This window comes from Schistocerca piceifrons, chromosome 2 (genome assembly GCF_021461385.2).
Source record: "Schistocerca piceifrons isolate TAMUIC-IGC-003096 chromosome 2, iqSchPice1.1, whole genome shotgun sequence".
Classification (NCBI taxonomy): domain Eukaryota; kingdom Metazoa; phylum Arthropoda; class Insecta; order Orthoptera; family Acrididae; genus Schistocerca; species Schistocerca piceifrons.
This window is the reverse complement of record NC_060139.1, coordinates 46,851,748-46,865,967: the sequence shown is the minus strand read 5'-3', so window position 1 is coordinate 46,865,967 and position 14,220 is coordinate 46,851,748. Positions and strand designations below refer to the sequence as shown.

General features: G+C 42.1%; 1 protein-coding gene across 1 annotated transcript in view; it reads left to right on the top strand.

Moving 5' to 3' along the window:
* The window catches only part of LOC124775138 (reversion-inducing cysteine-rich protein with Kazal motifs), a 371,470-nt gene that overhangs the window by 50,739 nt on the left and 306,511 nt on the right, over positions 1-14,220 (top strand). The window lies entirely within an intron of this gene.

Genomic DNA, 14,220 nt, shown 5'->3' with positions numbered 1-14,220 from the left:
AACCCGTAGCCGGCACATGACCAGACCTTTCCACTAGTCTGTACCTGGATGCTGAGTTTGACATCTCCATCCGATATGCGAATCATTTTCAGTGCTACTCGATGGCACTCGTTGAGACACTGAGGTATGTAATTTGTATCGGGACACTAGCGTTAAATCCGGTGAGCAGAAACGGCACACCGACAACTATCTTCTTTACAACATTTAAATACTACTGGCGAAAATTTCTTCTACCAGGAACCTAACTGGCTGCCGACGGGTCAAACGCCAGCGTCACTTCAGCATCGTAGGCGGGCTGCTTTTTCTTCCTTCTAGGACAACCTTTCCACACGCAGTTTGTTGGTGCTTCGCCTACGTTTGGAGACTAGAATTACGAGTTCATTTGCCCTAGCAAGAATCTTTATAGTACCTCGATGCGTCAGGTGCAACTGGTTTTCATTCAGACGCTTTCGTAACTCGCTATTCCTGTTATTTATTGATGTGCCTCCGCTGCGGCCAGCCTGTCGCTTCCTGGTTTCCCCCTCCTGGCGACATACCTGTTTTCTTAGTGGTGCTTTTGCCGTTCCACTCATCGCATTCAGCGGTTACACTGCTTTCAAGGAAATTCCTCGTGACTTATGAATATAACACGTGTCAACGTGTCTGATACTCTTCGCCGCACATCCTCCGCCAGTTTCTTCGGTTTCTGTCGGACGAACTTCTCAGATTTGACAAAAATGTTTGTCGTTGGAAAAAAGGAAGGAAGAGAGATTCGCTTATCATTTTATCGATGTAAATGTCGTTGTAGACCTAGTGACAACTGGGTAGTAGAAAATGGATGAGCAGATAGGGCATGGGGGTGTTAAAGCAACACGGCTGACGCTTCGGTGTTTTCGAGAAATAATACAAAACGTAAATTTTGATGAGTCGACTGGAATATGTCACTTTAGACTTTGAAGTCACAGTAATAGAATAACTGTGGCCAAAGGTGCTAAGCAATGGATTGACAGTGACATCTGTTAATTACGACCCTTCTCAAGTGTTAGTATTCTCCCCTGTGTTGGCTAGTATTTAAAGTCTAAACAGGTAAAAGTTTTGAGACAAGATCAGTACAAAACAGAGAAAAGTTAAGGTGGTGATTTAATGCTTACGTAGTCCCCACTATTTGAGTAAAAGCACAGAACGTTCAAACCACAATATGAAAATGTCAGAGCAGTTGTTCTTTGGGATACTGTTCAAATCAAACTAAAATAATTCATGGTGGTTCTGTAAACATTTAATAATTAGATAGAAATTCGTCATTTTTTCTTTTACAGTCGTTCGACCGCATTGACATTATAGCCCCTGATTCTCGTATTAATTTTTTCATCGCTGTATAGCTATTACACCCAACTTTTGCACGCTGTGTCGCATACTCTAGTGTTTTTTTCTTTTTTCCTCACTACTGTTCCTTCCAGTATCAATCTAATCTTCCATACCGTAACCCTTGTTCCGCTAGCTTATCCCATCTGCTATCTCTCTTCCAGATTTCTTTCTTCGCCTATTCCTTTTTGAACTTCATTTCCTATTGCATTCGTTCAGGTAATTTATAAACTGCTTCGCTAGCGCCACCTTTCAAATGTTTCCTGCCTTTTCTTCTCAGGATTTCCGATGGGCTGCAGGCGAACACTATCAGGAACTTTTCCACATCGACATCTGATACCAGTACAGTTCTTTTATTGAACAAAGATTTCTTCGTTTGTTCCAGATCCATTTCTGGCTTCGACCACCTACCTAACATGACCTTCTAGAAATCAGAACTCTTCCACTCCTTCCACAACTGTCTCATTCTAAATCTCAGTGCTAAGAAAGTCGTTATTCCTGTATCTGCTACTCTTGATGTTCTTCGCAGTCGTTTCGTTTATCCCTGAGCCTTATCTTGTGCTGAAGGTTAAAACTATTTTAACAGAACTCTCTTAAAACAATCAGAACTGAGTGTCTCAAAAGTACACCTGCGGGAAACCACCCATAATCTATCAGTGTCTCAATGCATTCACGTGCTCTAGCAGAGTGTGTTAATCCACTTTCATGTCATGACAGTATTATTTTCAATTTTGCTAGTAAGCTGTTGTCATACAATGAGGTGACAAAAGTGAGAAGAAATCTCCTACTGTGGTTTGGGATCTCGTTTTTCCCGGCGTAGTGCATCAACTCAGAGTGATATGGACTATATAAGTCGCTACACTTCCACTATAGCCGTCCATGATTGCGAAAGCGTTGCCGGTGCAGGATTGAACTGATCGCTGAATTGTGTCCCATAAATGTTTGATTGGATGCATGTCGAGCAATCTCGGTGGCCACATCATTTTCTCGGATTGTCCAAAATGTTCTTCAAACGAGTTGCGAACAGTTGTGACCTGGCATCATGGCGCACTCCCATCCATAAAAATTCCATCGTTTTTTGGGAACATGAAGTTCATGAATGAATCCAAATAGTCTTCGAGTAGCCGAACGTAACCATTTCCAGCGAATGGTCGGTTCAGTTGGACCAGAGGACCAAGCCCATTTGATGCAAACACAGCCCACACCATTACGAAGCCACCACCAGCCTACACAGTGCCCTGTTGATAACTTCGTGGGGTCTGCACCACACTCGAAGCCTACCATCAGCTCTTACCAACTGAAATCGGGACTCATCTGACCAGGCCACTGTTTTCCAGTCGTTTAGCGTCCAACCGATATCGACACGACCCCAGGAAGGGCAGCCGGCCAGAGTGGCCTAGGCGCTACAGTCTGGAACCGCAGGTTCGAATCCTGCCTCAGGCATGGATGTGTGTGATGTCCTTAGGTTAGTTAGGTTTAAGTAGTTCTAAGTTCTAGGGGACTGATGACCTCAGCAGTTAAGTCCCATAGTGCTCAGAGCAATTTGAACCATTTGAACCAGGAGGGGCGCTGCAGGCGATGTCGGGCTGTTACGAAAGGCTCAAATGGTTCAAATGGCTCCAAACACTATTGGACTTAACATCTGAGGTCATCAAATGGTCCAAATAGCTCTGAGCACTATGGGGCTTAACATCTGAGGTCATCAGTCCCCTAGAACTTAGAACTACTTAAACCTAACTAACCTAAGGACATCACACACATCCATGCCCGAAGCAAGATTCGAACATGCGACCGTAGCGGTCGCGAGGTTCCAGACTGAAGCGCCAAGAACCGCTCGGCCACAGCGGCCGGCTTACCAAAGGCACTCTCGTCTGTCGTCTGCTGCCCCAGCCCATTAACGCCACATTTCGGCGCACTGTCCATACGGATACGTTCATCGTACGTCCCACGTTGATCTCGGCGCTTATTTCACGCAGTGCTGCTTGTCTGTCAGCACTGGCAACTCCACGCAAACGCCACTGCTATTGGTCGGTAGTTGACGGCCGTCGGTAATGCCAGAAATTCGGTATTCTTGGCACACGCTTGACACTGTGGATCTCGGAATACTGAATTCGCTAACGATTTTCGAAATGGAATATCCCTTTTGTGTAGCTCCAACTGCCATTTGGCGTTCAAACTCTGTTAATTCCCGTCGTGCGGCCTTAAACACGTGGGAAACCTTTTCACATGAATCACGTGAAAACAAATGACATCTGCAACAATGCACTGCCCTTATGCACCTTGTGTACGCAATATAGGCGCCATTTGTATATGTGCATATCTCTATGTCACGATTTCTGCCAGCTCAGCGTAAATTATTGATATTTTACTGTCTTCCTCTTGGATATTTTCATAGATTCGCCATACCGTTCGATCGGTGACACTTGCAAAACCAGCCGGCCGTTGTGGCCGAGCGGTTGTAAGCGCTTCAGTCCGGAACCGCGCGCCTGCTACGGTCGCAGGTTCTAATCCCGTCTCGGGTATGGATGTGTGTGTTGTCCATAGCTTAGTTAGGTTTAAGTAGTTCTAAGTCTAGGGGACTGATGACCTCAGATATTAAAGTCCCATAGTGCTCAGACCCATTTGAACCAGTTGCAAAACCCTGTACTGGTTTACTTACGTTATTTCTCAGTCTTCCTCCTTCTCATTCACTATTGCTGTCGATTTTCACAGCTTTGTATACTTCATTCTTCTACGATACTTTAGTTTAATTGTTACAATTTAGTTCGTCACCTTCATAAAGCGTTTGCTTTCTATATGATCAACGTAAATCACGTTACTCGGTCCACTCTTACCTGGAACAGAAATTTCCGCCACAGTGCTCTTCTGCCCCTGAATTCTGGCAATTTAAAATACTATATTGGAGTAAGAAAACATCTGACCGTGGGTGAATATAACAGACAACGGACATACAAATGACTTTTCCAGTGTCTAAGCAGGATAAGCGGAAACATGTGACGTCCAAACAACAGTCTACGTCAACGTACAGTTTAAGGTTGGTTGATGCACGGAAAAAGACACGTATCATTGTTTCCGGTCATGTCCTCTCAAACACGACGACCATTCGCCGTTCGCCAGGATGTGACGCACATTGCCTGATATGGGCGCTCAATTAGCGCGAGCTGCGTCTCGTAAGGTCGGCAAGACCGCTACATCCATTTTACGTCATGTAACGGAGAAGGCTTTACATTCTTTCTTTATGTCTGTACTATCTTGTCCCGAATATGTTGTGATCATTTATTTGACCGGCATTTTGAAGTCTGAATACCTTCGAAGTCAGAACTGTTATTGGGACGATTTGATTTTTGTCTTGTGTATATCTTGCACAAACACACACACACACACACACATTCATTCACACCGAAATCCAGGCTCAGGTGAGTTCATTGTTATGACACTAGAAACTATTTTTTACTTTCCCTTTTTTTGGCAGAAGTCAGTTATGACTAATATAACTTGTATGCTACAACGTAAAGGAGCGTTTGTCTTGCGAACCTACGGTTGGAACCTGTGATTATCCTCTGCATCTCTGTTTTCGAAGTATACCACCGATTTCCAGATTCTCAGCGCCTCTGTACACATTTCTTACAATACCAATTATGTTATTAAACAGAAGTACGTTACGTCGAGAGTAAACAACCGTAGACTTTTTCGGTGGTACATTATGACTGGTTACTCTTATTTTTTGTACCCTATTGTTGTAACGGATGTCCACCCCCGGTAACTGAGTGGTCAGCGCGACAGAATGTCAATCCTAAGGGCCCGGGTTCGATTCCTGGCTGGGTCGGAGATTTTTTCCGCTCAGGGAGTGGGTGTTGTGTTGTCCTAATCATCATCAAAATCGTAAGACTTGCACCCGACTATACCGACTATATATATATATATATATATATATATATATATATATATATATATATTGTAACGGATTCGACAAAGATGTAGCAGAAGACGTTAACATCAAACGAGGTTTTTTTCTGTTCTTCTGGAGATCTTTCATCTCTGTAGCCTCTCCCGTGAGTATAACAGTCTTTCTCCATGTAAAACTTCTTGACTGAGGGGAAAACCTTGTTATGGCCATCGTGTGTGTACGTAGTATTTGCCTGCCTGGTGGTCTGTTACTTCACTGTGTTAAATAAGGATGTGACATGAACAGAGATATTTTAAACAACTCTAGAAGACTACCGAGGAAATGACAGTAAATGAAGACAGGGAAGCTAATTTGATGGTACTACGTATAATGAATACTGGAAATGAGCAGCAAAGTAAGCCGGGACAAAGCTTAGGAAGATAGCATCTGTAGTACCGTCTGCCACAGCGCCACGGAGAATGAGAACATCAGCACGAAAGAATATCTTTGGAGCTACAGAAAGAAAGAGAGCGTTATGAAGTCAAATCGGTACTTGGTGCTCGCTACTCTGCAATAGCTGAGTACATGATATCAGGCAGACTTTGGCATACTAACCGAGCATACGACGTCGGTGTTAATTTATAACAAGTTTTATTCTCTGTGACCAGTGATACAGCCCGCATCTCGTGGTCGTGCGGTAGCGTTCTCGCTTCCCACGCCCGGGTTCCCGGGTTCGTTTCCCGGCGGGGTCAGGGATTTTCTCTGCCTCGTGATGGCTGGGTGTTGTGTGCTGTCCTTAGGTTAGTTAGGTTTAAGTAGTTCTAAGTTCTAGGGGACTGATGACCATCGATGTTAAGTCCCATAGTGCTCAGAGCCATTTGAACCGGTGATACAACCACAAACACATAATCTCTAATTTCTCCGTTTTTCATTCGTAGTAGTCATATGTCATTTCTCGAGGAGGAAGTAAAATGTTGTCCGCCTCTTCTTGGAACGTACGCCCTTCGAATTTAAACAGTAAACTTCCGCTTGATACGCAGCGCCTGCCTTGGTGCGTGTGCCATTGGCCTCGGTTGAGTATTTCCGTTAGCCTTCTCGCCCTTGCTAAGCTTTCCCGTGACGAAATGTGCTGCCCTTCATTGGCTCTTTTTCATCTTACAAGTTCTTTAACTTAATCCGTAAATATCAAAGGTGTCTCATCCGATCCAAACACCTTTCCTGTTTTTAGCGGTTTTAGATGAATTTCTATACCGCTGTCATTAGCCATAGAATCGACAATTCCGGCGTTCGTGTGATCCAGAATCCACATTACGATCTTCCGTACTGAAACAGTATCAGAAAACAGAATTCGACAAGTCGACTTTCTCTCTGTCATCTTCAGTTTTGGTACCAGTATGGTCACTCGGCTACTAAACAGACGGTTTTGATTGGCTTGGTATCTACGTACGATAACAATTTTTTAGGGCTTTTTATCAGATTGCTTGACAAAATTATACTTGGTTTTGCTTATTCGATGTACACACTGAATAACATATGGGATAGTCCACAACGCTGACTCACTTCCATGTTAGCCACTGCTTCTTTTTCATGACAGTACAAGTAGTAAATAACATTCGCTCCCAACATTTCATCTCTGCTTGCTCCAGGATTTCAAACAATGAGCCGTAGGAACAGTCTTTCCTAGCGTGACCCTCCACTTCTCCCAAACCCAAACTGATGTTCCCCATGGTCGGCATCTGCCAGATTATCCATTCTTATGTCAACGATTCGTGTTAGTATTTTACAATTATCGTTTATTAAACTAACGGCTTGGTAATACATCTATCAATATTTTCCTACTTTCGAATGCGAATTGCTACATTCTTCTTGAAAATCTCATTTTAGAAAATTGCGAATGTTGTAGAAATGTTGCAAAGAGAAAAAAAATAAAATAAAAGTCAGCGGTAACATACGTTCGAGGCGTCGTCTTTTCCATTGAAGACTTACAATCCACTTCTTGGTTCATATTCTTATAATGTTTCATAAACAAGGTAAACATGATTTTTCAGTATCGTTTCTCTCCTAATGCTTGTATGCTATAAATATTTGTGGTGTCTGTTCTGTTGGACTGACACGGACACCACAAATACATTTAGTACAAAAAAATTGTTCAAATGGCTCTGATCACTATGGGACTTGACATCTGAGGTCATCTGTCCCCTAGACTTAGAACTACTTAAACCTAACTAACTTCACAACATCACACACATCCATGCCCGAGGCAGGATTCGAAACTGCGATCTTAGCAGCAGCGCCGTTCCGGACTGAAGCGCCTAGGACCGCTCGGCCACAGCGGCCGGCTACATTTAGTACCAACTGCGTTAGTAAAAGAGAGAAGACCTCTCAGTAGGTTGTATGTGGTATCGTATTTAAGAATCGGCTACGGAAGTTTAGTGCGGTCATGCGGAAACGAGCGTTTTAGAAAATTGCTAATGCTGTAGAAATGTTGCAAAGAGGAAAAAAAAAAAATCTGCGGTAACATACGTTCGAGGCGTCGTCTTTTCCATTGAAGACCTACTATCCACTTCTGGGTTCATATTCTTATAATGTTTCATAAACAAGGTAAACATGATTTTTCAGTATCGTTTCTCTCCTAATGAACCAACATCCCGTTAAATGGCGTAGGGCTTGTCCAGAGTCTATTATCTTTCGAAGAGTTACCTTCAGATGCAACTCTTCTTCCAGTATATCACACCCATCACAACTTCTTACTTTAAAGTGATACGATAACATCCTGTGAACAATGCTCCTCTATCTCTAATCAGCATTATGTTTTTATTTATTTATTTCGATGGGGGTGGAAAGCGGAGTCACTTGCCAGAAAGTATGGAAAGGTGACCAAATGGTACCTCATATGTAGCAATCTAAGAATAATATATTGCGAACAATGAATTGAAGTTGGTGGTGGTCTAATTTGAAACCATTGGTGATTATCAGACCTATCTGAATCCCTCAGTGACATATGGTGTGATACACGTGCGTTGCGAGCTATTATGATTTATTCAGTGCGTAATATTCAGATTCCTTTTCATTCGGGAGTTTTCATTTTTCTTCCCCTTGGAAGAGCCTATAGACGCTGTAAATCTTTCCGAAATGGATTAGGGAGGTGTAGAGTTGGACACACACAACGACCGAGACATTTCTCCTTCACACTGTGATGTAAGGAATCTCCTGTCCGAAACTGTAGTAGCTTTTCTTTACTCAATTAGTTGTCGGTACAAAAAAAAACAGAACGTATCAAACAACAGAGCGACGGCAAAAACCGTGAGGAGGAATAACAGCAGATGGCGCTGTGGGGTTAGGGGCTTGCTTCTGTGCATGACCCCACAAGTATGACTGTTGGCCCGTAGTGGCTTTTTTTGTACGTAGGTCGTCTGAAGAAAGAATGGGACCATAAATCGCTTCATGAGAAGCTGACGGTGCTTCTTTTTTGCTGTCCTGACTATGTAATATACAGAAGCCACGTCCTGTCAGCGACGTGATGTCCCCTCTGGAAATGTGATACACAACAATATGTTATTCTGAGCATGCTGCCTCTCAAGTTGCTATGGTCATGATGCTGTACAATAAAAAATCAAGCTGTAAAAGTGATTAAAGAAAATAATTAAAACAGTTTGTCAGCGAGTAGTGGAACACTCTCACGACACACTGGATATGGAAGCGACAACAGTCGATGTAGCAACAAAATACTAGTCAGGTTGTGGACGACCTAAATACTTAACTGTCTATGCTATGTTCATCCTACTGGGTAATAATGCGCAAGCACAATAAAAAAAGCATGTTTTACTGTTGTTATCATACAAGGGAGAACAAATGAACTAGAGGTAGCCCCGGCTTTGCGGAAATGGAGACGGGAAGCAGGTCATAATTTTGAGAAACTAACAACTACTGAAAAACTGTATTTATTAATCATCAAATTTATTAATTGATATGTACTACCTATGATGTATTTACACTGAGAGAATACACGATATATGTAAATACTCTTCTGCTGCGAAGCAGATGAGTTTAAAATACATTCGGTATTCACATTTTAGTAGGTTTTTGACATTGGCTGGCAACATGCAAAAATCTTCACGAGTTGGAAGGACAACGCTAGTGCAAGCATCTAGAGCCCACAGGCACCTGAAATTTTCAGTTATGAAGATAATAGCGGTAAAGGGCAAAAGAGTTTCGATATTTGACAAGTGGCTCTCGGAAACTTGCTACTCATCAATATCCAATACATATCCTGGTCTTCGTGACAGTGATGCAGAACTGTTCCTTGTATCTGCGAGATGTGGCAGGCTGAAGGTTCGGTTTGCGAAAATAGTAATTTTCTCGCTATTCCACCATGAGTACTTGGATTCGGGTGCAATATATACCAAGCAGGTTAGATGGCGTTCTCAGCGAAAATGAATTATTAGGATCGATATCTGGTAGTGTAAGGTACTTGTAACAGATCTCTCGCTATTTCAACCCTAAGTAAAAAAGCAGATTAATAGTTACCATATCGTATTTCATTACCTTGTTATCAGTACAGAAACAACCATCACGTAGCACTGTCATCCGCCTGTGCTCATAAATAGACACGCAAATTAATATGGGGACGGTGACACCGGCAGCGGACCCATGTTAACTGCCATCTGAACTTTAGAGGTGTTGTGTACACCGTCCGAAAGAGTTGTAGAACAATGAATATTTCTTCCTGGATGGAATTCAGAACAGCAATGCTAACTTAGTATCGATGTGTAGATGGGATGAAGGGAAATCCGTTTAATTATTTGCCATAGATGTGAGATCATTTGTTTTCCGCAGTCTCAGCTGCGAGACATAAATGACTGACGACTAGTTTCGATCGTATGTAATGATCATCATCAGACATGAGTGTTCACCAGTGACGGTCGGTCAAAACCTTTCGGTAAAAGTAATAAACTTGGAGCTACATTATAAACAGATTCAAACATAACAGCGTTAAATTCTAGTTAACCTGGATACATTTTCTGTGACTGCACAACAGTCACGTTTCTTCATCGTGTGATTCTAGCAGGATTTCAGTGATTAATGATAACCATCTCAGCTGTATCATTACATATTTATTGTGTACGACCGGTTTAGCTTCTCTGAACATCTTCAGTTTGCCGAGTTCTGCTGAATTCAAGACTTAAATGGTCTGGTTGTCGTATGAACATTTATGTCCTGACTCCAGTACAATTCGGTATCCTGAAGACGTTGCCGGCCGGTATGGCCGAGCGGTTAAAGGCGCTACAGTCTGGAACCGCACGACCGCTACGGTCGCAGGTTCGAATCCTGCCTCGCGCATGGATGTGTGTGATGTCCTTAGGTTAGTTAGGTTTAAGTAGTTCTAAGTTCTAGGGGACTTATGACCACAGCAGTTGAGTCCCATAGTGCTCTGAGCCATTTGAACCTGCAGACGATCAAAAGAGACAAAAGCGGTCGTACACAATAAATGTTTAATAATAGAGCTAAGGTGATTTTCATTAATCATTAACATTTTCAGCTGTGTACTCACCATGATCAGGATTATTTCAAGGATTATTATCTTTACCAATCAATTTTGAGAGATCACCAACGACGAAAACTTAGATCTGAAGATAACTGTATAGGATTGAAATTAGACATCAGTCAACAGGTTCGTGTAACTGTAAAAATACACTGTCGTTAAAACACATAAACTTCATTTTTTTCCGTGGAAACTTAGTGTTATGATTTTGGCCCAACTTTGAACTGTTACCTTGCTTTTTATTGAGGTTATCGTGGAAGTAGCAAGGAAAGAATTGCAGGCTGTATGTGAGTGTGAGAGATTTGCGTTCTTTGGTCCAGAACTCAGGATTTAGGAATTTTTTTACAATTGGATTACTACAGGGCATTCGTCATTACTGTTGATGACTATTTTAACCTTGGCTTGCTAGTCAGAGAGAGGCTAGACGTCTGTGAAGACTCTTTTGCAAGCACAGCACAGCCAAAAACTGATCGGGTCCCGTCGATAAAATTTTGTAATCAGAGGCTGAATACGTCGCATAATTATTGCTCTCGCGTGCTGTACATCGTTAAGAGCACATCGATTCCGACCACAGTCATACGCGAGACTACGTACGACGTCATGGCGTCACAGTCGTTTGATTGTTTCCCATGAATACTGATTTTAAGAAGACAGATTCTGTTCTAAAGCTCTGTTCACATTGTCTTTTTGTCACTACGTGCACAGGACTAAAATACGGTCCATTATGTGCAGTCTGTCTTACCTTAATTTAGATTTCACCTTTACCACATCCAGACGGGAAAATTTCCAGATATTTGAAGTCTATTCTTTTTAACTGTCAGATCTTCGCCTGTTAGACAAACTCCTCCATTTTTCACCTCATTATTGACCATGTAAGTACTGTTTTCTTAACTGCTGAGCAACTATGCTATCAGTAAAACTGGCCATAACCAAATGAATGAAGTCTTTTAACTTCTTAGCACAGTGTCGTCTGCGAAGTTACTGTGAGATAATGTTATTCGGCAAAGTTGGCAATTTTAGTTCGCGAGCTGTTAGTGGGGCTGGTAAGATTCGGTGTTGCGAGTGTATAGCAGATCACCAATTGCGACTTTGACCTTGCAATTAAGGAAAACCTCCCGATAAGCTTGGTCGAAACCAGGGAAGTGAAACTATTTTACTTCTGGGAGGATATAGTGCATTATCCTAGACAAAAAGCTTAAATGTGTGTGTGTGTGTATTAGTTAATTTGTTAGTTATAGTTAGGTAGTTAGTTAGTTTCATGTTCCGATCATTTACACGATAGATCGTAGTGGCGTGGAACGAGTAATTCTACATACAGCTTAATTTTTAACTATATCTACAACCTGAATATTTATAAAGAATTTTCTTTGTTTAGAAAAAATTGTGAGTTAGTAATTCCTAACCTCCACCTTTTACATATTACAGTAATAGAAATTCAACTAAAGAACAGAAAAAGTGGTCAAGGATAAACTTTTTTGGTTTGTTTCCCAATTTTACTTTGGTATCTGTGAGACTTTTTATATTACTCGGTAAGTTATCAAAAATTATTGTTGCAGCATGGTGCACCCCTTGCTGTGCTAAAAACAACCTTAATGTGGAATAATGAATGTCATTTTTCCATGTGATATTGTAATTGTGTACATTATTGTTCCTTCTGAAATGCAACTAACTTCATGAGGGAATCAACATACTGTGAACCAGTAGTCAGAATGCCCAACTCTTTAAACACATGTCTACAAGATGATCGTCAATGTGCATCACATATTTCTCTCACAGCACGTTTTGACAAATGAAGACTCGTTTCTTGAAAATCAATTACCTCAGAACATAGTTCCATACGACATTATTGAAAGAAAATATGCAAAGTATATCAGCTTACCGATTTGTCTCTTCTCCAAGATTTGCAACAATTCTAAGTGGAGAAGTGGCAGAAATAAGTTGTTTTAGAAGCTCTAAAATGCACTATTTCCAGTTTAAATTCACATCAGTATGAACACATAAGAATTTTAAAGTTGTCGAACTATTTTCCTCAAAAAATGGTTCAAATGGCTCTGAGCACTATGGGACTTAACATCTGAGGTCATCAGTCAAATGGTTCAAATGGCTCTGAGCACTATGGGACTTAACATCTGTGGTTATCAGTCCCCTAGAACGTAGAACTACTTAAACCTAACTAACCAAAGGACATCACACACATCCATGCCCGAGGCAGGATTCGAACCTGCGACCGTAGCGGTCACGCGGTTCCAGACTGAAGCGCCTAGAACCGCACGGCCACACCGGCCGGCAGGTCCTCAGTCCGCTAGAACTTAGAACCACTTAAACCTAACTAACCTAAGGACATCACAAACATCCATGGCCGAGGTAGGATTCGAACCTGCGACCGTGGTGGTCGCACGGTTTCAGACTGAAGCGCCTGGAACCGCTCAGCCACATCGGCTAGCTGTTATTTCCTCACCATGTATTATATTCATCACTGGTGTAGTACCTTTAGATGTGCAGAAGTGAATATATCGTTTCTTTTTAAAATTGAAGACGAGACCATTCGCAGAAAACCCTTCAATGACACTTTTAAGAGCACTGTTTACTATTTTTTCTGTTTGTGTTTGTATGCTTGGGTCGATTAAGATACTAGTGCCATGTACAGAAAGAGCTAATTCTGCTTCTTGTATATTAGACAGAAGATCGTTTACAAGCATGAGGAACAACAATGTACCTAAGAGTGAACTTTGGGGAATTCCATACGCGATTTCTCCTTAGTCAGTATGATTTCCCCGGACTACAAAGGCTGAATTACTAAATACAACTTTTTGCATTGCTGGGGTTAGATGTAACATTAAACTCTGGGTGGCGGTACCATAATTCCCATAAACCTTCTATTTGTCTAACAGAATATTGTGAGTAACACAATAAATAAATAAATGGCGTGTGACGAGGGCCTCCCGTCGGGTAGACCGCTCGCCTGGTGCAAGTCTTTCGATGTGACGCCACATCTTTTTTCTCATTTTGTTCGATGTTGTTCGTTGCATTTGTCCCAGGACACCCGTTCAAGTTCAGTGTTGAGCCGTTGACTCAGTTTTTATTTATTTATTTATTTATTACAGAGGGTAGCTAACCCTCTGACCGAAGACGCTGAGCTACCGTGCCGGCCCACTTAGGTGACTTGCGTGTCGTTGGGGAGGAAATGATGATGATAAGGACACAACACTCAGTCCCTGAGCGGAGAAAATCTCCGACCCAGCCGGGAATCGAACCCGGGACCTTAGGATTGACAGTCCGTCGCGCTGACCACTCAGCTACCGGGGGCGGACAGTAACACAATCAAATGTCTTCGACAGGTTTTGGAAAACGAAGTCAGCAGTGTGTGTGTGTGTGTGTGTGTGTGTGTGAGAGAGAGAGAGAGAGAGAGAGAGAGAGAGAGAGAGGTTGAGCATGGTACTCTATTGAAGGC